Source organism: Alosa pseudoharengus, unplaced genomic scaffold (genome assembly GCF_046254945.1).
Source record: "Alosa pseudoharengus isolate Yale_2024_CS ecotype anadromous, Long Island Sound unplaced genomic scaffold, YU_APseudo_1.1 YU_APseudo_1.1_scf_22, whole genome shotgun sequence".
Lineage (NCBI taxonomy): Eukaryota > Metazoa > Chordata > Actinopteri > Clupeiformes > Clupeidae > Alosa > Alosa pseudoharengus.
The window spans coordinates 33,438,227-33,462,015 of record NW_027468680.1 but is presented as its reverse complement, the minus strand read 5'-3'; positions in this window follow the sequence as shown (position 1 = coordinate 33,462,015).

Here is a 23,789-nt window from a genome sequence, read left to right as displayed (position 1 = left end):
TCCTCCTACCCCCGCTACCACAGCTGTGGATAGTGTGGCATGCTCACGCTTTATGTTTCCTTCTTGCAAACTAGGCCTATAGCCCAACCATTTACAGTACGTCTTCAAAAAATAACAACTTGCCAGATATGCCTTCATATCTTTGGGCTTCATTCAGCATTTTGTTCTTCCACTGGAAATGACTCTTCTAAATTTGGCACTTCACTGTATACAGTACATTCTATAGAGCTTCATTTCTATCATTTCACGCGGGCTCGGGCTGGGCTCGGGCTTGCACGGTAGGCTAAATGAGCGGTCAGGAGATGCGTTTCGGTTAGCTGCGAGAAAGATGCAGAAATGGATGCTTAGGAGGTGAAACAGGAGGCTGGCCTCTTGTGACAGGCGTTTTAGTTGCACCGGCAAAGAAAGCAAAGTCTGAGGTGTGGAAAAGTTTTGATCATGTGCATAATGAGAATAATGAGCCAGTGGTTATGTAAAATCCAAAGGATGCAACATTCTGTAGAACGGCAGGGAATTCGTCGCTGATAAGGCATGTTGATCAAAGCTGTCAGTGCCCATCAGGATCACATCGTTTGTTAGGCTACAGCAACAAAATCAAACCCTGCAAAGGTGAAACAAATGATTACGGAGAAGAAGTGTGTCAGCTTTCGCTGTAAAGACATTAGGCCTTTTAATATCGTAAATGGCGAGGGGTTTGAAAAGCTGGAGCAAGAACTATTTAATGTCGGGGCTGCGTATGGGAGGGTTCCCGCAAACTTCAGAATGCTGAGAGGACTTGCTATTTTATTTCTTTGTTCCAACTTCCAAGTGGCCTAGGCTACGTTAGTCATGAATAAATTATGTCAAATGTTACTCATTCTTGACAAAAGGCAAAAGAGCTGCGTGCGTGCGGACATTTGAATAAAGTCGGGCTGTAAACGGGTTCGGGCTTTTAAAAAGCTGTCAGTCTCGGGCTCGGTCAGGGCTCGGGCTGATTTCTGTGGGGGTCGGGTCTTGTCGGCCTAAATTTAAAGGCCGATTATAGCTCTACTTCACTGAGCAACAGTGGGTGGAGACCTTTAGATTCAGGGTTTGAAGAATTATGACGAATGATAGACCTGGCTGTTGCCCCGAGTACTCGTTGTCGGATGCCTATCCCAACAAACAAGCCATCGCATCTATCTATCCATAAATTGCAGGAATGTCTGTCTGTCTGTCTGCGTGTCGTTGGTCCGTTCGATTTCAAACTTGGCAGGTGTCTTGCTACTGGCATGAGTAGTGTCTTGCTACTGGCATGAGTAAGTGCAGTGCATAGTTTGACATTGTTTGGATAAGAAAAGCTAAATATATCGTTATATATCGGTAAAAGAAACACACGTTGGCTTTCTCCGCTCTACCATAGCCACCCTCTCACACAGAACTGCGCGCAGGACCAGAGAGAGGATAAGCGGAGATTTGGCAGCACCAAATCACGGTTAAAATGCAAGATATTTGATTATCATCTCTGATTTCAACAATAAAGACTTCCTGTATGTTTACTTGCATAAAATGATTACGCGGATTTTGCAACAACAGGCCAACAAACACGAGTATGTAGTTCTATTCAAAATTACATGAAAAGTATGTGCAATAAACTGATGCTTTGAATAGCCCAGGCTACATTGGACGTGAGACTTTGAATAAACAAACTACATTTCCGACTGCAAGGTCCCAAATTGAAACAAGCCATGGGCTAATGGTCCCGAATTTAACGTTTCAGAAGACGTGCCACACAGCTAGACAACAAGTGGCAGACAGAGAAACGTCACTTATGCTACCAAACACTGCTTTTGAGTCACATCGTTGCAAATGTCAAACGATCACGCTAATATATACGCTAATATATTATGATATTCAGTATACATTATTGAATGCTTAGCTGGAATGATGTTTTTCCCTATCATCCTATTGTTAAAGCAGGCATACCTGCGGGCATGTATCGGGCTACAGGTTTTCTACAGGAATGGCATGTTTGAACGGGCACTGCACTAGTTGTATAAACTTGCGATGTGTGCCAATCGAGTTGTTGGCGAAAACTTTAGCGTCAGCAAAACAGCTGTGCACCGATGGGTGTATTCAGTTTTATTCTACGGAAACAAGCAAGAGAACACACCAAGTTGCCTAATGTTATAGGGAAGCGCCAGAGATTGCTGAGATTCTCTGAAGGTTACGTCACACGATGCGAATAAACCGTTTCCATCAACTTTATTTGCATTATACCTTATGCGCATCGAGAGTTAATCCACCCCCCTCTAGCGAATCAAATATAGATGCGCATTAGGATTTTTGATGCGCATTTCACGTGTTTCTAACCGGGATCTCTTATTCAAATAGATTAAATGCGCATTAGGAAGTTGGATGGAAACACACTAATAGTTGTCTAAGCCTCTATAGCGTAGCCTGTTAAAAACGTCGCAGATGCCTACCCAAGGCTACAGATTAATTCTGAACAGTTATTTCTCTACTGGCTCAATTATCACACCACTGTTTTGATTTGCGTAGTTGCGTTAACCTAACACTGACAATAATGTAGACAGCAAATTTCGATTTCGATTTTCGTTACCACCGTGTAGTCAAGCCTTAAGACATACCCAAGTAGCCTAAATCGAGGTAATGTTTAACTGATATGCATATGGGCCTATTTTTGGGATTTTGCCCGAAATTGCACAGCGTCTATTGTAATAGCTCCTGTGTCCTCATACTGTGACCTATCATCAAATGCCTGGTATCCCCTGAAAGCTGAGACCTTGTAGAATATTTAGAAACTGTCAGAATGACTCTGTTATGTACTGTCAAGGTGCTACAGTAGCTGGAATATTGCTTTTTCTTTCAGGCGGTTATGTAAATCCCTGGAAATGGCCACATTTCAGATGTGAAAGTCCCTAAAATGGCCACTGAAACACATCAGAGGCCCACTCCCAGGTGTTGTGAAGATAAATATCTAAGGAAATGTTTGTACAATGAAGTATGACCCCTTTAGAGCCATTTTTGTGTGGAAATGCTCAGCTGGTTCAACCTCCACGTTCTTCTTCTTTGCCTGTCTTTTCGGCATGTTTTCTGCTTTCTTCTTCAAAAGATCCAAATGATCCTTGAATTTACCCTTGGGGATCAATAAAGTATCTATCTATCTATCTAACTGTAAAAATTGCGACTGTATTCCTCTGACGAGCCGGTCGTACTAGTAAGCTATCGTTACGCACAACGAAGGTGGACTCAATTTCCCAGAGTTCCCCTCACCGGAGGTGGTTGTACCATACGTCATTCGAAAGGTCTACTCGTTGGCTACAAGACAATCTTTGAACCATCCTCGTAGCTTGTCATAGGCCAGAGCTATTGTCAATCAAAGCTAACTTATCCATTAGGCAGCTCACATGGCTATCATGCTTCTAACACGTGTTTCTCGACAACGGTATGTCACACAAAGTTGTCACTGGTGTCTACGTACTCAGGAGAGCTTCCTGAACACGCTGAGTGGTGTGAATCCCGGCGATACATAGGATAAGCATACGAACTATGTGGTTTTCTGTCAGAGAAAAGTTATCGTTTGTTTTTTTACAAACTAAACGGTACTGTTTGGGTGGAATTATGCATCTTCTAAACGTAATGTCGACAAAACACGGTGGATATTCGGATTCTCGTGCTTCTTGTGAACAGTATGACACCAAGCATGTTGGGGTAGCCTGAAGCCCGGGATGTACACAAAGGCTGTAATGTGAGGAGACACGGTGGTGGTGGGGGCATTTGGAAACGTGACTAGTGATACAAATTGTAGGTTTTAGCCGTTCGGGATGGGTTTCATTCAGTCGACACGGATCCTGAGGCTCATGGCTTTCCAATGGTGTATGCCATGACTATGTAGCTAGCACAATGACTCGGCTACGATATACTTTACATTGAGATTAGTGATTGAACGAGTGATTTGGGTCGATACCGACCCTGTGCTATGCAGAACAGGTTTTAATTATGCATGATTTATTTTGTTATTGAATTCGTAGGCTGGGATTACTCTCGGCAAGTCTCCTGCTTTTTCAGAAGGGGGGCGGCAGGCAGAGCGATGTACAGTGGCAGAGCGACGCACAGTGGCTGAAAGTGGTACTAAAGCTTCATGCAGCTTCACGCCGCGTAATGCGCGAATGAAGTGGTCATTTGAAAGCGATGCCCACTGTACAAAGGATCTTTAATTTATTCATTGAATTCATCATCGTCAGAACAGGAGCACAGAGGATGCCATCTCTATGGCACTTCACTCTGCCCTGTCCCACCTTGACAATAGCAACACCTATGTAAGAATGCTGTTCATTGACTTCAGTTCAGCGTTCAACACCATCATCCCCTCCAAACTGATCACCAAACTCAGTGAACTGGGCATCAATACCTCCCTCTGTAACTGGATTCTGGACCTCTTGTATTGCATTCATTGTGTCTACACTTGAGATAAATAAGTTTGGTTTTTCTTTTAGCACATACACATAAATTGGTATATGTTTTTTCTTTACCTTGACATGTTTCGACGTATACTTCCATCTTCATCAGAAGGTCACACGGTGGAGTAGTGTGACGTGTTTTTATCAGCTGATGTTGTTACGGAGGTGTGATCCACCTGTCAGTTTTTTGACAGGTGGACCACATCTCCTGCTGTCAGTCAGCCGCCCCCCAGGACGGCACTCCAGGTATGGGAGAGCATATATGCTCCCTCATCTCTGTTCATCGTCTTTGGGCTCCGCTTTCTTATTTCAATCGCCTCCTTTATCCAGCGGTGGTATCGGTTGTTCTCCTGCTTAATGACTCTGGCATGCAGGAGGTGTGGTCCACCTGTCAAAAAACTGACAGGTGGATCAAACCTCCGTAACAACATCAGCTGATAAAAACGCGTCACACTACTCCACCGTGTGACCTTCTGATGAAGACGGAAGTATACGTCGAAACATGTCAAGGTAAAGAAAAAACATCTACCAATATGTGTCTGTGATAAAAGAAAAACCAAACTCATGGATTCTGGACTTATTATCCTAAGTCTGTTAGGTTAGATAATCGCACCTCCTCAACCATCGAACACCAGTGTACCACAGGGATGTGTGCTGAGCCCTCTCCTCTACTTCCTCTTTACCTACGACTGCACACCTGTACATGGCTCTAACACCATTGTCAAGTTTGCAGATGACACTACGGTGATTGGGCTCATCAGCAATAACGATGAGACGGCCTACAGGGAGGAGGTCCAGCACCTAACATCGTGGTGCACTGATAACAACCTGGCTCTCAACACCAAGAAGACCAAAGAGCTCATTGTGGACTTCAGGAAGTCTAAAGCTAGCACACACACACCCATTCTCATCAACAGGACTGAGGTGGAGCATGTCACCAGCTTCAAGTTTCTGGGTGTCCACATCTCTGAGGACCTCTCTTGGACCCTCAATACCTCTACCCTGATCGATCAAAAAGGCTCACCAGCGTCTCTTCTTTCTGAGGTCCATCTGTCTCCTCAGATCCTGGTGAACGTCTACCGCTGCAACATCGAGAGCATCCTCACCAACTGTGTCACAGTTTGGTATGGCAACTGCTCTGCCCACGACCGGAAAGCACTGCAGAGGGTGGTTAAAACTGCCCAACACATCACCGGTTCCTCACTCCCCTCCATCGAGGCCATCCAGGGGAAACGATGCTTGCGTAAGGCGCGCATCATCAAAGACTGTTCTCACCCCAACCACAGACCCCACTCCCCTCCGGGAGGCGTTACAGGTCTCTCCGCATCCGAACCAGCAGGTTCAGAGGAAGCTTCTTTCCTGCGGCTGTCACCCTACTAAACTCTAGCTCTGCATCCCGGTGACATCCAACAAACTAAGCCCCCATCACCCCCCGCCCTGCCCCCGCCTGATGCCTCCTTGCCTGTGCCTGTTGAGGTGTCCACGACCATGGCAACCTTGACAGGGACAACAAGGAGGCGGACATCCCCTAGCCCCCCCCCCCACAACTGCACTACCCTATCTCACCCATCTATCCCATCCATCTATTTATTTACAAATGTACATACTGTAATTACACTTATACTGTACATAGCCATATTCTACTGCTTTTCATCCTGCACATACACTTATTATTAATACTATTGTAATGTTACTGTTTCTGCACTACAATGGTACTGTTACACCACTGCACATAGTTGTACATACTGTACATATCTGTCTATATGGTTCATACTAAATATCCATATTTATTCAGTTTTTCTGTAATATATTCTGTTAATACACTGCATATATCTATATTGTTCTTACTACTACTATAATGGTACCGCCACTACATTGCACATACCTGTACATGTTGTTCATACATTGTTCATATTACAATACATAGCCATATTTATTCTGCTCTTATAAGGTAACTGCTAATACACTGCACATATTTATATTTAATTTATGGTACTCTAAACCACCTTCTGCAAAACAACTGTATACTGTCTACACTGCACTATATTTCTTGTCCTGTCTATGCACCACCTGCCTATACTGTGTATATCACATTGCACTTTTCTGCTTTTTTGCACTTCTGGTTAGACGCAAACTGCATTTCGTTGTCTCTGTACTTGTTCTCTGCACAATGACAATAAAGTTAAATCTAATCTAATTTAATCTAAAAAATTATCTGCCTCTGTTTTGCCTCTTTACGGATCATGCTATGAATAGCAGCAGCAATGTCTGCATAAGTTGAGACATTGTTATTGACCTTCTGGACCAGAGACATTCCATCAATGATTGTTGCTGTATTATATTCATCTGGAAGATTATCTGATAGTGATGCAAGTTTCTGCAAATGCTTTGCAAGTGCTGCTTTAGAGGTTTTCCTTGGTGTCCCTCAGGTGTCGCCAATGACCATGGTTAAGGTCCAAGAGGGTGACAAAAGACTTCTCTCATGTCTAGTCTTTAACATGATGGTCTTGCCATGTGCCTGTGTTTTCTTTTTTGACTCATGCTCGTAAATGTCTTTAATTTTTGCTTTGTCAATGTATCATGGAATTTGTGCTTAGGTGCAGGGTGCGATTTGTAGGGGGGGATGGTGAGGATTTCCCCCCCTCTGGTTTTCCTATCCCTACCTCTGCTAAATTATTTTTATCGTCGGGGGGGACAACATTTATCCCCCTCTGCCCCTCATATTGATTAATGCTACTTCATATAAGTAAAGCGCTGCAACGTGAGAACAGTCTAGTAGGCTAGCCTACATAATAATCTGACATCAGAAACGCACCGTCACCGTCAGCACTGATGCTGCTGACACAGTGGCGGCGTGATAACTTAATTTTGCCTTGATCGTGCAGGACATTTCAGAATGTCGAGTGTGTAGGCCTAATCCATCATAAATGGCTAGGTTCAATGGAAAAGTTAGCTGGACAAATGAAAGAAAACGAGAAGGATTCAGTGAAGCATAATAATGTTTTAGAACCTTCAAAATTAGAAAACTGATGCAACTGAGATGGAGGACAACTGCACATAGAGTAGAACGTAGGCCTATTTTCCGAAGGAACCTACATTAAATGAGGAGATATTTGCTGAATGTCACAAAAAGTGTTACAGAAATTGCTTGGCATCGCTTATTCAATGGCTCTCTACCGAAACACCTGTAGTTTGCGGAGGACGAACGAGAAAGCACTCGTTTGATAAATCAGCCAGTAGTAGACAAATAACTTTTAGATAATCTGTACTGCAAAAACGAATGTTGGTGGGTATTTAAACTATCTAGCGGGCGTTTTAACAGCTGCAAGAAATAGAAGCTTCATGGTCTTTATGTTCTGGTTCGTAAATTATTTTCATAAAACTTCAAGTTGCCCTATTACTTTACTCTCCAAACTCTTCACTGCACTGTGGGCAATTAACTGACAGTATGATAGGCTATTTATTTTCTGTAGGCTACAATAAACACATTTATTTTTTCAACTTTTGCAATATTACGCACTTGGCTACTGAACGCAAATCAGCAGGAGAGAGAATGCACATAGCCTACGCAGTGTGTAGCACAATGTGTAGGCTATTTGGTTACCAACTAACACTGTTAGCCAATTCACTAACTTTAGACTTCAGTGCCATCATATACAACGTTTTTTACAAAACAAATACAGAAAGGATGGAGGCAGCAAAAGTAGAGAAGTCATTTCAGATGGGGCAAGAACAAGGTGAATTTGTATGCTTGTCAAAACGTAGTCCTACCCTGCATTAGAGGAGCTGATCATCATACCAAGCAAACTAAAACTAAAATGTTACAAAGGTGGCAAAAATAATATAGGGTATTATTAGCCATGACATTACTAGGCTATGAATCGTTCGTTCATTTTTTTTTGGGTGGGGGGGGGGGGGGGGGTTACAAACTTATTTGTACAAATTCATCCCCCCTCTGGTTTTAACACAAATCGCACCCTGCTTAGGTGTATCTGACTCCACCCTCTATGTCATGATCTTTGCCTGTAGTATGAGCCTGAACCAGATCATCCCTAACCTCGTGTTGCTTTGCCTGCTGTAGATATGCAAATTAACTCATGTTCCTCTGAAAATTGATTGATCCAATTTCAGTTTCTGTCTCATCAGATCTAACTGTGTAGATGAAAGACAATTTTAAGTATGATAATAATAATAATAATAATTATGATTTGATATGAAAAATAATATGATAATAATAATAATTGTACATAATGATAACAATGTATGAATATTTTCACCAACCAGTTCATCTACATCTCATTCCCACATTCTTACTAGTCAAAAGTACAACTGAAATGTATAATGTAGATCATTTTAGCACCTGTGATGCAATTACCATAATTTCCCAACTATTAGCTGCAGCTTATACATTGATTTTGAAAAAATTCTTCAGCTATGAGGTTAATACACGGGGGCAGTTAATATGGTATATGGTTTTGTTTCTTTTAACTTGCATAAAACACTGTCCTGTGGCTTATAAACAATACGGCTAATACACAGGAAATTACTGTATGTATTTCATGAGCCCTGGACATTATAAAATTATAATATTTATGTTAAGCTGGGTACATGTGGTGATGTGAACAATTTTCATATGGTATTCCTTGAATGTAAAGGTAATATGTGATTGGTAATCATGATGTTTTGATCTCTTGGAATATCTCTTATGGGTAGTTTCAAAAAAATACTAATTTACTGAATTTTGGGGTGTTTCCGAATAGTACATTTACAAATAGTAAATAGCATAGCAATGCAGACCTATGTAATCATTTGTATTTCAAGTCTCTGCTGGGAGGTAGGAAGGTATAAATACATTGATTAATGAGGTAGTGGGCATTTCAATTAGTGCTGCAACACGTTGTGTCTCTGAAAACGTAGATTTGCACATTATTACACATAAATCTTGAATTTTATCAACCAAAATGAAGGGCAAAATCACATAATGATTCAAAATATGTATGCCAACATCAAACACCACATATGCATCAGTAATAATGAGGTTTGGATTATTTTCTGGGCTCTTATGAGTGGTTTAACAAAAAAAAGCCAATAGGCGGAATTTACTTTTTTCAAATCAGAGGTCAACTTTGAAGGCCTGTACAGCCACAAAGCTACAAGATCCAACTTGCTATCATACCATTTTATACTCCAGAGATATGTAGCTTTCAGAAAAATATAGTGAGAATTTGCCCCTTTTTGGGCCTGTGGCTCATGGACTATATTGTGTGTCCTCAGGATGGGGTCCCAAGTCCATATACCAAGTTTGGTTTCTATATGTGAAAGCATTGCTGAGATATGAGCCTACTTCCTGTGATTATAGCGCCACACAGTGGTCAAAATGTACCACATTTCTTGAGCCTCCTCTTAATTGGGTCCTGAGCACATGTACTAAGTTTAGTCTTGATACGAGAAAACCTTGCAGAGATATAAATTCACTTCCTGTTTGGCGGCTTCACCGTCGATTTCGATTGGCTGTTACTGGTGAACGGTTATAGATATGGCTACAAAAAACAATACTTTTGTTAGGCATGGTCAGAAGATGGACTGTGCCAATTTTGATGAAGATCAGATGAAATTTGTGATCTTTGAAAACTTTTTAGTGTTTTTGATTAAATCCAATATGGCGGCCGAATCAATTACGATGACATCACAAGTTGGCCTGGGTCGGCCTCATAGACAGTAAAAGAAATGGACGAACAGACTCCGTCGTTCTCAATGGGAGGGCACTGAGTCAAATTGAACAAATTTTCAGTTGGTCCCCCCAGTACTGCGCAGACTCGCACTTAACTTCGTGATGTTAGCCATCGAACTGAATCTTGTAACTCATATGATAGATACACAGAAATTCTTCTCACACTTCCTTTGCCTTCAAAGTCATCAAAGTTAAACATTTATTTATGTATTATTATTAATATCATCCTCACAAGTGATATCAAGTCGTGTTAATGTTGAAACTACCACCCATGATCATCTTCAAAAACAGTCATGGTAAAACAAAACAAAAAAGTTATAGCCTTGAAGCTTATCTTCTTTCCACTTTTCTGACCTACGGTCAATCCATCGAAAACCTCTGAAATGATTATCGTTAGACTACCTAACGGTAAAACTACTGTTTTTCATTAGGTTTACTTGCCTCTATGCTTTACTTAACATACAATGCTATTGTAGGCTACATAGCTTTGTTCATGAGTTTCCGTGCTGGCTGGACTACGCTTCTTATCCAAACAATACGGTTATCTCCCTTCGGTGCGTTAGCTTCCCTTCAACCGGACATGCTAAACATTCTTCTTACGGGAACCTAACATTACATACGAGGTAGTCGAGTCTTGTTTTGCCTTTTATTGTTTATGTCGATAATACAGAAGCTACAATATCGGCACAGGATATATGTTATATGAAGTTATGGGAGTTCAAAAAAATCCTAAATGAATGGGCGTTCTATGGGGTTAGCAGAGAGTTGATAACCACCGCTACATCGATGCTTCTACTTCCGGGAATTCGCCTGCCCCCTTGGTCGGCCTAGGGAACTCCAACAGTATTACCAGACACCACTAGTACATTTTAATTCCAAACACAACAGCAGCAACAGGCCAAAAGGCATTTTTCCTAATTGCAGCGCCCCCTAGAGGTCAAAGCTCACCAAAGCTTTTGAACATCCTCCTGATGGGGTCACGTGTCTACGTAGTAAGTTTGGTTATGATACATGAAATGGTTGCGGAGATATGAACTCACTTCCTGTTTGCCGGCTTCGCCGCAAATTCCGATTGGCTGTTATGGGCGAACGGTTTGAGTTCCGAAGACAAAAAGTAATACATTAATGAAGCATGGCCTGTAGATGATGTGTGTGAAGTTTGGTGTCGATCGGACAAAATCGTGTTTTTGATGAAATCCAAAATGGCGGAAAATCCATCATGGCGGAAAATGACGTCATAGGGTGACTCCAATATTTACCTCATTTTTCAAAATCGGGCCAACGGGTCAGAAGTTACGTGCGTGAACACATGTCCAACTTTGGCCTGTTGGTGGCGCTAGAGCGCTCGAAGTGCCAACATGAAACTTGGTGAAATTAATCATGGGACTGTCCCCAATCAGTGTGCCAAATTTTGCAATTGTGCAACTTTTTACCAGACGGTTCTATGGGCTGCCATAGACTCCCATGCCAGAGGAATAATAATAAGAAAACTAACAAACACAATGGGTGCCTTCGCAGCTTTGCTGCTTGGCCCCCAATAAGAAAACGTAGAAACACAATGGGTGCCTTCATAGCTTCGCTGTTTGGCCCCCAATAATAATAATAAGAAAACGTAGAAACACAATGGGTGCCTTCGCAGCTTCGCTGCTTGGCCCCCAATAATGTGTTATTATTAAACAGTGTCAAGCCACAAAGGATAGCAGCAGATGCTAGACGGCAGTCAGCTTTTTTTAAAAACACCCCTACATTAATTTAAAAAGATGCTAACCTGCCATTTTACTAATCAAGTGACAAATGGCCATCTGTTATTTAAAATATTACAAATAGTCCAGTAGTAACAGGGTTACACCCGGAACAAATTAGTAACAAGCTGAATTTTTCAGGATATGTTCAGAATACCTTTAGGAATGACATACTAAAAGTCCCCGTGAATCCCCCTTGTGCTCTCTGAGATATTCAAGATGGCGTCCAAAATGGCCGCCATTTGGAGATTTTTCCGTATCTCAGGCTTAAAACCTGATACAAATGTAATTAAAAGGTCAAAATATATGTTTTTTAGGGTAAGTAAGTCAAGTTCATCATTAGTTTATTGAATGGAGACATTTCATAATAATAAATCACTTCAGTCATCATCCTCATCATCAGAAATTGGTGTTGATTCTTCAGTTTCATCTAGTAAAGCTGGAATTGGTGCTGCATTATATGAAGTCAGCATTATATATATTATTATTATATTATGTGCTATTACATTATAAAGGTTATAGAGGGAAAATTGCTGTCTCATTGTTGTCTAACTATGCGTTCAGACCAAGAGCTACCAAAGTTGCAAAATCACTTTTGTCACTGGTAAAATGCAGCTGCTAAATAATAAATCTGTTGTTTTTGTCGCGCAAGTCGCTCACGACATGAGAGATTTGAACCTTCTAAGTTCACATATTTTTCATAGACATTAAGATGGTTTATAAACATGATCAAATGTATACAGAAATGCCTGTAGCCTAAATATGCTTTAAAACTGTCACACCTCGGTCTGCCAGGAGATGCCGCCAGAAGGCTCAAGCCCCTGGAGATCACCCTGGGAGACCCTGTGACTGATGATCATGGGGCTCACCTGTGGCTCGTTTGGTGTGGCCTTCTTAAGTCCCTGTTGTCTGCTATTCTATGCTCAGTCATGGTTTTCGCCCTCGTGGATGGTGGTTACTCTGCTCCTGTGGATCCTACTCCTGTGCTGCCTGCTACTGTGCTATCGACCCGGTCTGTAAGGATTACTTATTATTTGCCTTGGATTTTTGAACTGCTGGCCCTCTTCCTTCATCTAGTGATGGGCGAACGAAGCCTTGTGAAGTTTTTGAAGCTTCTTCCTGATTGTATCGCAAAATGATCCGAAGCATCAAAGCATCGAAGACAGTGACATCTGGTGGTCAGCAGAAATGACAGCGGCTATGAATTCGACACGCCCGAACGAAGCTTACAACATGAACATGAGGGAACAGAATGGATACATGACATGAGATGACTGAAAATTAAATAAATAAATTAGAACTAGTATAATGTTTGAATATAGCCTAGTGTGTTCAGCGTTTGTGTGTTCAGTCGGTTTTAACAAACTGCAGCATGAAATGCAGCCGTCTGCTATGTGGCAATATCAATTTACTTTAAATAAATAAAGTGTAGGCCTTATCCAATAAACTGTCATAGCCTACTCATAACCAAGAGGCATTATTTAGGTAGTGTGTTTTAGAACTAAACAGGCCGTTGTTAGAAATAAATAGTTCACGAACATCCATTCTTGCCGTATTCCTACGATAGAGTAGAGGTAGCGATGAGGATGATAAATCTGGTGACGTGGGTTCAATCCCCGTGAGTCACTTTACGAGGAATTTTTATTAGGCTTATGCAATAACAAAAAATATTTGAAATTTGACTTCAAAACAGTCAACAATGATTGCTGAGTAACTAAGACACGTGACACAGGTGTTGTTAAATTACAGCTGTAGGCTACAGAGAATACAGCAGTGTTGCTCCTGCAGCAGCAAACTTTCGAAACCAGCAAAACCGTTCGGTGACGTTCGAAGCTTCGGACGTCACCAGTCACGTGCTTATTTCAATTTGATACAAGCTCCAACACACCGTGTCGAAACAATTTGCTTCACGGGAGTGATACAAGCTTCGGTGCCTTAGTGTCGAATGTCCCATCACTACCTGCATCTACTCTTGTGAATTGAACCGGGACTTCTGTTTCTTTGTTTATTCCTCTATTGGATGGATCTTCTGTGTGTTAAGACTATTTTGACTGAAAGACTTTTCTGAAGTGAAGCCTGTGGGCTTCCGTTTAGTTTGTTAGACAATAAACTCTGTTGAAACCTGATCTCTGTGGTCCCTTGCAATTGTGCTCACCCAGTAGTATAACAGCATGACTGAGCCAAGAAAGAGCACAGCAGAGGCCCCAGAGGATTTGCGGACTATTGTAAGCAGAATGGGAGTAGCCATTAGTGATCAAGAAAGACGTGTTCAGAAGATTTGGGAGACTTTGGAACAGCTCAACACCTCCTTCCAGGGTCTCTCCCAGACGGTGGCTAGGATCACTACCGCACCCCCACCGGCTGCACCAGTTCCTGCAGCTCCTGTCCCTGCTGCCCCAGCTCCTGTTGCCGCAGTTCCTCGCTCTGATATCCATCTACCGTCGCCTCAGCGGTTTGATGGAAGCCCAGAGACCTGTAGGGGCTTTTTGACCCAGTGCTCCCTGAATTTCCAGCTGCAACCCCAGGGCTTCCCCACTGAGGAGTCCAGAGTAGCTTATATCACCACCTTGCTGTCGGGGAAGGCCTTGGAGTGGGCCACAGCAGTCTGGGAGAGGGATCTACCCATCTGCCACCAATCCAAGGAATTCATGGATCAACTCCAGGTCGTTTTTGGGCATCCTACCAACCAACATGAGTCAGCAAAGCGCCTCCTCCAGCTTAAGCAGGGCCGACAATCCGTGGCAGAGTATGCCATTGAGTTCCGCACCTTAGCTACAGAGAGCGGCTGGGAGGGGGACTGTCTGCTGACCACCTTTTATCATGGCCTCCAAGAGCATTTGAAAGATGTGCTGGTCAACCAAGAGTGGGGACACAGCCTGGAGGGGCTGATCGCACTCACTACAGGCTTGGATCTGCGATCTCGAGAGCGCAGGTGGGAACGCGCTTCCAGTCTTCAGGCATACTCACCTCCCGTCAAGGTCCAGCCACCCAGGACTCAGCTACCCAGCCACCCCGCTAGTGATGTGGAGGAGCCCATGCAGCTAGGGCGGTCACGGATCTCGCCGGAGGAAAGGGAACGCTGGAGACGTGAGAACCGCTGTCTGTATTGTGGCGAGACTGGCCACTTCCGGGACAGGTGCCAAGAGCTCTCGGGAAAAGGCAGCGCTCACTAGGGCCAAGGGGACCACTAGTGAGCAGAGCAGCACGGTCCCCTCACCCCTCTTCACGATTGCAGCTGTCTGTCACACTGGAATGAGAGGGAGCTTCCAAGGGCAAGACCTCACTTCTGGCTTTGGTGGATTCGGGGGCAGAGGAGAACCTTATGGATCTCAGCTTGGTGAAGCGACTCAACATTCCCTACGAGGTGAGTCCAGCCCCTTACTCAGTTCAGGCCTTAGATGTGCGTCCTCTAGGTTCAGGGAGGATTGAATTTGTCACCAAGCCTTTGACCATGTGGGTGGGTGCTAAGCATGTGGAACACTGTAGATTCTTTTTAATTGATTCTCCCAAGGAGACTGTCGTTCTAGGGTATCCCTGGCTTAATGTCCACTCTCCCCAGTTTGACTGGAAGTGCGGCACTTTAGTTGAGTGGGGCCCAGGTTGTGAAGAGGCCTGTTCTACCAGCCAAGCCAAGGGACATGGTGTGCATAGAGCTCGAGTCCAAGAAGCCCAGAGGTCTTTCCGGGAGCTTCAGGAGGTGGACTTACCAGAAGTACCTCACCAATATCGTGACTTGAGAGAAGTTTTCTGTAAGTCTAAAGCATGTACTCTTCCTCCCCACAGACCCTATGATTGTGCAATTGACCTCCTGCCTGGCATCCTACCTCCACGAGGTAGGCTGTACCCACTATCTGTGCCCGAGACCCGAGCAATGGAGGAGTACATTCAGGAGGCTCTGAGTAATGGCCTGATCCAGCCATCCACATCTCGTCTCAGCTGGTTTCTTCTTTGTACCGAAGAAGGATGGTGGCTTGCGCCCCTGCATAGATTATAGAGCCTTGAACAAGATTACTGTCAAGAATAAATACCCCCTCTCTTTGATGTCTACAGCATTTGACCTACTTAAAGGAGCTAAGGTGTTCTCCAAGCTGGACCTGCGAAATGCTTACGACCTAGTTCGTATCAGAAGTGGGGATGAGTGGAAGACTGCTTTCAGCACTCCTAGTGGACACTATGAGTACAGAGTGATGCCTTTCGGCTATCCAATTGTCCAGCTGTTTTCCAGGCCCTAGTTAATGATGTGTTGCGGGAGCTGATTAACCATTGTGTCTGTCTTTTTGGATGACATTCTCGTCTTTTCTAAGGATCTCGGAGAGCATGTCCAGCAGGTCCGGCAGGTGCTCAAGCTTCTCCTGGAGAACAAACTTTATGTAAAATTGGAGAAGTGTCAATTTCACGTGTCTAACACATACTTTTTAGGATTCCAAATCTCTCCAACTGGTGTTGCCATGGATCCCAGCAAGGTGCAGGCTGTTGTCGAGTGGCCGGAGCTTACATCCCTTAAACAAGTGCAACGTTTCCTTGGGTTTGCCAATTTTTACAGACGGTTCATCCGTAATTTTAGTTCTGTTGCAGCTCCTATTTCTGCTCTCACCCGAGGCCGTCCGTCCAGGATTAGATGGACAGCAGATGCCCAAGCTGCTTTCATCTCCCTGAAAGGGCGATTCACCTCTGCACCTGTTCTTCGGCACCCAGACCCTACCCTTCCTTTCATGGTGGAAGTGGATGCCTCCAACACTGGGGTAGGGGCAGTTCGTCTCGATGGTAAGGTCCATCCCTGTGCCTTTTATTCTCGAAAGTTGACTGCGACAGAACAACGTTATGATGCAGGGGACCGAGAATTGCTTGCCGTTAAACTTGCATTGGAGGAGTGGAGACATTGGCTGGAGGGGGCTACTCATCAATTCCAAGTACTTACGGATCACAAGAACTTGCAATACTTGAAGGAGGCCAAGAGACTCAACTCCCGCCAGGCCCGATGGGCCTTGTTCTTTAACCATTTTGATTTCATCCTCACCTACAGGCCTGGCAGTAAGAACACAAAGGCAGATGCTCTTTCCCGCCAACACGATGCTTCTGAGCAAGACCCCTTTCCTGAGAGTATCATCCCTCCGTGCCGTGTGGTTGGGCAAGTGCGACTGGCCTTGGAAGACTCCATCCTTCAGGCTCAGCAGATGGAACCGGACCCAGGAGGTGGTCCCCCTGGTTGCTTGTTTGTTCCGACGGCAGTACGTCCAGGGGTACTTAGGTGGGGCCATGATGATCATCTGGTTGGGCACCCAGGATCACAGCGGACAGTGGAGTTCATCCGGCGGCGGTTTTGGTGGCCTTGCATGAGTAAGGATGTGTCTGCCTATGTCCAAGCTTGCACTGTGTGCGCCACTCAAAAGGCATCCCACCTTGCTCCTGCAGGGCTGCTTCACCCCCTGCCTATCCCCAGTCGTCCTTGGTCCCATCTCTCCATGGATTTTGTATCCGGGTTGCCTGTGTCGGAGGGAAATGCTGTGATACTTGTGATTGTAGATCGGTTCTCTAAGTCTGCCCATTTTGTTCCTCTTCCCAAGCTACCCACAGCCAAGCAGACTGCCGACGTCGTTTTGAGAGAGGTGGTCCGTTACCATGGAGTCCCGGCCGATGTGGTGTCTGATCGGGGCCCACAATTTGTATCGAGGTACTGGAAGGCTTTTTGGTCCCTTTTAAACACATCGGTCAGTCTCTCCTCAGGGTTCCATCCCCCAGTCCAATGCAGACTGAGAGGATCAACCAGGAACTGGAGCAGTACCTGCGTTGCGTGGTCTCTGAGAACCCCAAGGCTTGGAGTCGAATGCTTGTCTGGGCAGAGATAGCTCACAACCAGCTGGTCAACTCTTCCACAGGTATGTGCCCTTTTGAGGTACAATTTGGGTATCCACCCCCATTTTTTTCCTTCAGAGCAGCCCAAGGTTGATGTTCCCTCTGCTGAAGCCGCCGTAGCTAGATGTAGGAGAGCCTGGGAGCGGGCCCGTGCAGCCTTGGAGCGTGCCTCGGCACGCAGCCAGCGCCATGCGAACCGCAAGCGGAGGGCAGCGCCGTCGTTTTGCTTGGGCCAGCGGGTGTGGTTATCCACACGGGATCTCCCTTTGCGTGTGGAGTCCAAAAAGTTCAAGCCGCGCTACATTGGGCCCTTCAAGATTGTGAGGCGTATCAACCCGGTGGCTTACCAGCTCGCCTTGCCGAGATCTCTCAGGGTGAGCCCAGTTTTTCATGTTTCCTTATTGAAGCCTGTTTTGACCTCTCCTATGTCCCCTCCCCGCCCCCACCTTCTCGTTTTGTGGCAGGTGGTCCGGTTTTTACTGTCAAGCGTCTCCTTGACTCTCGCTGGGTGGGCCGTGGATGGCAGTACCTCGTTGATTGGGAGGGCTATGGTCCCGAGGAGCGCTGTTGGGTGCCTGCGCGTCACATCGTGGACAAGTCCCTCATCCTCGACTTCCAGAAGGACCGTCGGGGGACGGTCGTAAGAGGGGGGGTACTGTCACACCTCGGTCTGCCAGGAGATGCCGCCAGAAGGCTCAAGCCCCTGGAGATCACCCTGGGAGACCCTGTGACTGATGATCATGGGGCTCACCTGTGGCTCGTTTGGTGTGGCCTTCTTAAGTCCCTGTTGTCTGCTATTCTATGCTCAGTCATGGTTTTCGCCCTCGTGGATGGTGGTTACTCTGCTCCTGTGGATCCTACTCCTGTGCTGCCTGCTACTGTGCTATCGACCCGGTCTGTAAGGATTACTTATTATTTGCCTTGGATTTTTGAACTGCTGGCCCTCTTCCTGCATCTACTCTTGTGAATTGAACCGGGACTTCTGTTTCTTTGTTTATTCCTCTATTGGATGGATCTTCTGTGTGTTAAGACTATTTTGACAAAGACTTTTCTGAAGTGAAGCCTGTGGGCTTCCGTTTAGTTTGTTAGACAATAAACTCTGTTGAAACCTGATCTCTGTGGTCCCTTGCAATTGTGCTCACCCAGTAGTATAACAAAAACTTGCCATCATAGTTATTCCTCTTTTGCCAAACTCTCTGAATTAACAAGGAATTCTAAGGAATTTTAACTTAGCTTACGCTAGCTGTTTTTTGGGTCACTGTACTATTTCAGCCCACCTTGGAAAAAGGCATTTTTTATGTTCAAAAAATGCCTTTTTCCAAGGTGGGCTAAAATATTATTTCACCCATCCAAATCCTTATTTTTTTTGTAAAATGAATCAGAAAACATATAGTTTGTACACTCAACATTTTTAATCCTTAAGCAGTGTATCAGGGTTAATGTTTCCCTGAATTTCCCCACATGAGTTGTGCTTTTCTTTTTGGAGTTTTTGTATTTTCTTTATTTTCCCACGGGAATCTAAGGGTAAGGGGGTGTGGTGTAGGTGTGACGTGGGGCTATGCTCCGCGAAAATTAACTTTTAACTAAGTGTCCCACTACCCCAGGCTGGCTTGTCAGATTTCACGCAATAGGAGCACCTGAATGTGATGGCCTGTGTACGAAAATAAACAAATTCAGTAAGACCCAGTTCGAACGTCACGTTGCATTATTTCAACTTTTCTTTTAAAAACACAATGCAGAGGATATTTATGGAGAGCAAAATACTCCCGTTACATATCTATCAGTAGGGCTACATGTATTGACTATTGACAATGGTTTGCTCACTGCGCTAACTAGCATAACTCATCTTTCTCCATGAAGCCAAATGGTAAAAAATGCACTGAACTACCTGTTTATACACACAAAACAAACAATAATCTCCCAATTTACATAATATGAATCTACATACTTTGTCAGTGGCTGAAAATAATTGAAAAGAGGCTCTATCTGAGGGGTTCGAAAACACCAAAGTTTGAAGCGACTTTATCTGAGCCTCCTTGAGACTGCACAGATGTAAGTGAGCCTTATTCAATATTGACAAATGTGATTGGTGCCAAATAAAAACTAACATAACTAGACTGCATTTCCGGCGGGAACTGCGAAAGTGTGCTTGCCCTGGTCCGGTCACCAACGTGAGCAGACAGTGACATACGCTATGCTGAACCTGGCTTGATCCAAGCATTCTAACAGTGCCTTTCAGTGTTGGAGCAGTGGCAATACCTCAAAAGCTCTATTCAACTATTGCCTTGCGGGGTGAATGCGGTTCGTTGGCTTTTACCTGTGGCCTGCCTTCGAATTTAGCTTCTATGACTAAAATCAAATCAATCAAATAAAACAACAGCAGTGATTGGCTGCAAAAATAAATAATGTCACGCGTCTTGCACCTCTCAAACTGGGCTATCAGGTAACCTAGAGAAAAATTTGAATTTATAAAATATGACTAAGGCATTAAAATGCTGCTTGTTTGTCAGGATACTTTTCACTGATTTATTTTAAAAATATGAGCTATGAGTGTGAATGTTATATATTCCATCCCCTAATTCTGTTTTACTGGTTTATTTGACAAATAATCTATATGGATTTGCTCTATAAAGACCTTATATCTGTTTGGGATTGTTTTGAGAGCCTATTGATGTATCTCAGAATAAAGGAATGTCCACAACATTAGTGATGTTTTTTGTGTGTGTGTGAATGTATTTAACTCATTGAATGTAGCTGGATACTCATGAACGCATGTCTCTAATAGCCACAATAGGAGTAATTTTAGCAACACCATATTTTGTGTGGCCCATAACGACCCAGTGGATCATGAAAATGTGCCAAAATTCACATTCCTTGCTTGTTGTTGGTACATTAATCCCATTCAGATTGCCACTTATCTGAGATGTAAGAGTTCAGTATAGGTTTAAGGTCTGGGGCAGGGATTTGACATTCTGTGACTTCTTCATTGAGGGCTTGCTTAGCAGCACTGTCCGCTTTCTCATTTCCCCTCAGACCAACATGGCCTGGGACCCAGCAAAAAACAACAATCAAGTTCTGGTTCTTTAGACGTTCTAGGTGATCAAGCTCAGCTTTGGTTGTACTTTTTGCGTGACATTAAAGCCTACTGGAAAGATTTTTAATTGCAATATAATTGAATGCAATTTACTTTTACGATTAAATAAAATTAATTTATCCCTCTCACCCATAGTTTTCTATTTATTTACAAATGTACATAGACCTACTGTAATTACATTTATACATAGTTATTCTACTGATCTTTATACTATTCATCCTGCACATAGACTTATTCTTACTACTCTTATAATGTTGTTTCTGCACTACAATGACACTGTTTCCACACTGCACATAGCTGTATGTTATGTAGGCTACATATCTGTTATATATTTGTCATATTGAATATCCATATTTATTCTGTTTTATTGTATTCTGTTAATACACTGCATATATCTATATTATTATTTCTACTATTATAATGTTACTGCTACATCTACATACATTATTCTACTTATAGTATGAGAACTGCTAATACACTGCACATATTTATATTTAATTCATATTACTCTAAACCACCTTCTGTAAATCAACTGTATACTACTGTCTACATTGCACTATATTTCTTGACCTGTCTCTGTATATTTCATCACCTTTCTATACTTTGCATCACATTGCATGCATACTGTAGCTACATGAATCACAGCTAAGATCCTTGGTTGCTATGAAGGCCAGTCGTTCTAAATGGATGGTTGCTATGGCCAAAGGCCACAGTTATCTCTGCTGTTGTCAAGCGGGCATATCCTAACTTTATCTTATTTTAAACATCTCTATTTTACTTAGCCTACTTCCATACAGTGAGTCCCATTAAGAAGTGGCCACTTCATTCGTGCTTACCGTGATTCATACAGCAGCATTATTAAATTAATCTGTCACCATATGCCTATGCCAACGTTTGCAAAGAGGAGAATCTTTTAATTTGATTCACAATGAAACGTTACATTTAATGTACATGTAAACAATGAGTAGGCTAGTTTTGGTTGTTGTTGGTGGTGTTACTGCATCCCTTAGTTATTATGCCTACAATGCAAAATTGTTCCCTCGTGATTGTTAGACGCATTTCAAAACATCGCGACGTGAAATGTCACCACAAAACATTGTTTGTGAATCGGTCTTATTAGGAGTCCTCGCTTAAGCTGTCACAGACTCAGGCGCTACTTAGGGCTAAAATGCTTCCTGAATTACTCTTAGTAAAAAAAAATAGGAGTCCTAAAGTTACGAGTGACGAAGTTACGAGTACAAGCATATCAAGCAACATAAATCTCATAACGTTAACGTTACAGCAACATCTCCTCCCTGACATAGCTAGCTAGCTAGCTTCTAGCCACACAAGAAATGAATGATTTTAAATCTCCGCTTAGCATTCTAATAACAGAAGGGGCACATTTATGTTGACCACTACAACATGACTCATTATGTCTGTAACTCTATAAAACACTTACTTTCATAAATGAAGCACGCCATCCAGCACATACACATGGAAACCGATATTTTAGGTACTTGGCCACGAACTCAAAACGTGTCTCCCTGAAGCTCTTCTAGAATCTTTGCTCTGAAGGCTGCGTTGCTATGGCAACATCAAATAAACGGAGAGTCTTTTCAAGGTATTTCCTGCTTACTGTCGTCAAATCCATTTATCATAGTTCCCTCTTCAATGAGCGATTACCAGCTCGTTTTTGTAACAGAGATAGCTGTTTATTGTCCCTAGGTTTACAGAAACACCTATTCATATTAATACGTATGGAAATCAAGTTAGCTGCCGACCACTGTTTGTCTATTACATGGCCCAGAATGCCTTGCATGTCTTTACAACAAAACAACACAGTAAAACCTAAATGCCCGTAAACATATGCATTTGCATACTTGTAACATTTTTAATAATACTCTCCCATCATGATATGTAACAATAATGAAACATTTTATTTGAATACCGTCAATGTGAAAACAACTCTATTATGTAAGCTATATATAGCTACCGTTCTCCTTGCTATTTCAGTTCGTAAGTCCATACTATCCCATGGCAGAGCAAGGATTTCATGGTTGGGCAAGGTTGCCCGGAGACATTGTGGATACCCAGAGGCATTGATTGAGCATACTCGGAAGGCGTTGTGATAGAAGGTGGATGGTGTAAAGGTGAATGGGGAGAGTTACCAAATACCTCTGGGTGGTTTGCCAAATGATGGAAACTTTTGGAATATTTCTTTTTTTTTTTTAGCTTATGCACCCTCACACTGGAGTCCCCAGTTCATATACAAAATTTGGTATCGATATGTGACAGTGTTCCTGTGATATGGACGACTTCCTGTTTCGGAGCTTCGCCGCCGATTTCGTTTGGCTGTGACGGGCAAACGCTTTCGAAAATCAAAAATCCTTCTAGTAACTTTTGTGAGGCTTGGTCCAATGATGATGTACGTCAAGTTTCGTGGCGTTCGGACCAAATTTGTGACATGTGAAAATTTAGTTTCGCTTTCTATTTAATCCAATATGGCGGACGAACGACACGCCCACTTGACGTCATCTTCTCGAGCAAGTTACACCGGTACTGCCCGGACGTTTTAAAGTTGGAACGGTGTCTCTGTCTCAAAGGGCCTAGGCACAGGGAGAAAAAATTTAAGGGAGACGGGAATAATAATAATATTAATAATAATAATAAGAAGAAGAAAACTTAAGAAGAACAATAAGTGTGCTGCTTTGCAAGCACACTTAATAAGAAGAACAATAAGTGTGCTGCTTTGCAAGCACACTTAATAAAGACATTGTGTGATTAGACAAAATAATGAATAGCATTAGACAGGCCCCTCTTTTTCTAAAAAATGACAAAGTTACAAATGGGCTTAAATGGTGCCTGGGCTTAATGGGTACACTATGTGAATTTTGTGTCACATTGACCTTGTAATCTTGGTTAACTTTAATTTTAGCAGTGTGTCA